We start from the raw sequence: 3210 nt of genomic DNA, 5'->3' as shown, positions 1-3210 counted from the left end.
GAGGCCGGAATCATCCACGCCCGCACAGGAGAGCGACATCCTGTGCTGAACACAATCCAACTCTTAACTGAGACTAAGTTTTTTTGTTGGTTTTTTTCCCCCTTTTATTTTGGGCTTACCCCCCCCCCCCCCCAACACACACACACTTATTTTCCCCCCATAGCTAGAGACGTTCGTGGGCTTGGGTGTGCTTGAGAGAGCACAGTATGAAATCTCTTCAAACCCCAACAGCAAAAACAGGTCCTGACAGATTTGCTCTCCCTAATTCACAGTAAGGGAAACAGCACAAGTGTATTAGAGGTCTTCTTCTGTGTGCTCAGCTGCAGCGGCACAGACACACACACACACACACACACACACACACACACACACACACACACACACACACACACACGCACGCACGCACAAAGAAAAAGCCAACAATAGACACATTTCTAATGGAAGAGGAGAGTGGGTGAGACTGTTCCGTTTCAATTCACTGATACCACTAATGGCTTCTTAGCGGTTCCATGAAATCAAGCAGCTGTCAAGTCGATGCACCAGGAGGAGGGAAGACGCGGCAGCGTTCCCACCAGAGAAAAGCATCACGTCAGGATGTTCGCCTCAACATCTGCTCCCCCTGCACTCGCCGCGCTCTGCAGCAGCACGCATCCAGACAAAGACGGCAGCCGGAAACGCACACTTCCCCGTCTCACACAGACATGTTGTTAAAACAGCAGCCTGGACTGTGTGTAACGGCTGAGGCGACGCGCTCGCCGGGGCGGAGGGTCGGCTCGGTGCGCACCGGCTGCAAGGCCGGCTCCCGTTAAGGACCTCCTGGCGTTCCAGAAAGCCGGCTGGTGTTAACACTACGGCGGATTGGTGAACGTATTAAAACGTACTACGAAAACAAAAACTTCTTGGGAGCTGGCCGTCACGCAATCTAGTCAAGACACAACCTTTTTCTTGGTGTTTTTTTAGACAGCTAGTCAAGTTCTGTGTAAGCCTACTGAAGCCAAAACGATCATTAAAAAAAACCTGTAGCTCACGACCGACTCTCACCAATAAGAAGAAACTAAAATCACAAGTACGGATGCACTAATGCTGCCTCTTTAACCAATCCAGTGTGAGAAACGTTACTCCGACTAGAGGTTTAATGGTTGAAGACCTGCCTCTAACACACTCTCAGATCTACACCCACTGATTATGCTATCCACAGCATCCCAGCAACATTAATTCACTTAATTATGCTGTGACATTTTGCATAGAGAAATCATAAGGAAATGTTTAAATTCAGTTATAAAGGTGTTTTCCATTAGAATGTTCAAAATAATTTGATTGATGTCTCCATCTTAGCAGCACATTACAATGATATATTATTTTTAAATAAGTAAACTGTTTCCTAATTATTGCATGGAACATATGGTAGCCTACAGATATAAATTCTGTGTTTACAACAGTTAACAATTATATAAATTATGTCATAAAGGCAATAACCATTATAGCTTGATTATGACAATTCAGCCGGGACCACTCGCAATAATTTATAAATATCGTTGTTCGGGAATGTATTTTCTTTCTAAAAATAGACTGCATAACCATTTGATTAACATAAACTTTTAAGACGGTTTAAAAAAAAATCAACACACCCTGTTTGTTTAAATGATCAAAATATGATAGCAATTCAACTGTAATTCCTACTCCAAGCGTAATATTCCGCAACTAACCGGATCAATTTAAGACCCCAAATGACATCATCGTGTCGCCTGACACCCAAAAGGCCACTAAAACAAACACCCCTGTGATGTCATCCACCTGTAAACGGAATCGATTATGATTCTCCACGCAACCTTGATATTAATATTTAACTTTGTATATGTGTCAAAACGACGCTCGATTTAAAAACAAACAAACAAAACATGGAAACGGGTCTCAGAACGGCAACCCCCGGTCGAGTCCCGAGCCTCCGGTCAATAACGCAATATTTCGCTTAAACTTCGCATGACGTCACCGCCGGCGCTTCAAGACGTTTCTAAACTTTCTGGCCGTAACCGCGCGTGCCGGTTCGGTCCTGCGACCGGCGGGCTCTCCGCCCGGGCGCGCGAGACAGCCAAGATGGCGAGAGGCTCGTTGTTTGGAGGGCAGGGGAGAAAAAAAAATGGAGGATATTGTATTATACACAAAGGGATAAATTTCGACAAGTCGCAGCTGCTTCTCTTGAAAGGAAGCCGCGGAGACGAGAGCGCGAGAAAAAGCCCCGGACTCGCGCCGCGCGCGGCGCCTCCGCGACAAGGCTGTTTTCCGTGCGAATAAAGCGTCGAAAGTGCACCGATTCCTGGCGAAAGGGACCGGGGGGGGGGGGGGGGGCGGAAAGTGCACGGACGGCCGCTTTATCTTGTTTTGTCGATGAAGATCCGTTCGCGTTTGCCATCATCTGAGAGACGGACGTTAAGTAGAGCAAAGGTAGCGTCGGCTCCCCCGTGCCTCCACGAAATAAACGCACAAAAATCCAAATATATTTTCCTAACTGTGCACGGTAATAACGGGGCGGCACGGCCGTGCGCCTCTGTACGTGTTTAGAAACGTTTAATGTCATTTAATGTAAAAAACAGAGCGGTTGAAGCGCACGGGAGAGGCACAAAGGCAGGATTCCTACTATCAAGTCACTCGCAACATCGCCAACAGCAGCAACATTGTTCCCGTCTGCAAAGTTCAACCGCATCGCTATATAACGACGTCTGTCGCTGTTCGTATCTCAGGCAAACGATTCAATCGCTCGGACAAGTTTGTTTTGTTGTTGTTGTTGTTTTTTTTTTAATCCGCGAACGTTAAACGCTGGAGGGACGCGCGTAGCCACGTAAAGAAACTATGGAGTTAGCGCCGTCGCTAAAGAAATCAAGCCAGCCAAGCGACGACCTCGATCCGCCCAGAGAAAGAAAGCTCGCGGGCGAACGGAAACTTACCGTCAGTTCGGAGCCCCGGGCGTAATCCCGCCGCGGTTCCGCTCGGACTAAACACTTCGCCTTTTCTTTCCCGTCCGCGATCGCGTTTCGTGAGAGGCCGGTGTAGCAGGAGATGATGAAGAAGCGAATTGGGCAGTAATTGAGTCTCGGTGTGAGTGACTGCGTGTGTGTATGTGTGTGTGTGTGTGTGTATGTGTGTGAGTGTGTGTGTGTGTTTGTGTGCGTGTTTGTGTGCGTTAGTTACGGACGGCAGATTGAAGGAGACTCT

At 47.7% G+C, this 3210-nt stretch overlaps 1 protein-coding gene across 12 annotated transcripts in view; it reads right to left on the bottom strand.

Annotated features, from left to right (window-relative positions):
- baz2ba (bromodomain adjacent to zinc finger domain, 2Ba) overlaps window positions 1–3210 on the bottom strand; it is a 77310-nt gene extending 74100 nt beyond the window's left edge. For 9 of the 12 annotated variants that reach the window (XM_035526553.2, XM_081710330.1, XM_035526552.2 and 6 more), the window contains exon 1: window positions 2943–3209. The gene's annotated coding sequence lies outside the window, so the exon portion shown is untranslated. Of the gene's footprint in view, window positions 1–2942 lie in introns of all 12 variants that reach the window. The other 3 variants (XM_081710326.1, XM_081710333.1, XM_081710331.1) reach the window with 2 other exon arrangements.

This window comes from Electrophorus electricus, chromosome 3 (genome assembly GCF_041902795.1).
Source record: "Electrophorus electricus isolate QZ-2024a chromosome 3, ASM4190279v1, whole genome shotgun sequence".
Lineage (NCBI taxonomy): Eukaryota > Metazoa > Chordata > Actinopteri > Gymnotiformes > Gymnotidae > Electrophorus > Electrophorus electricus.
Note: the sequence above shows the minus strand (reverse complement) of the source record. Positions and strands in the feature narration are given on the sequence as shown.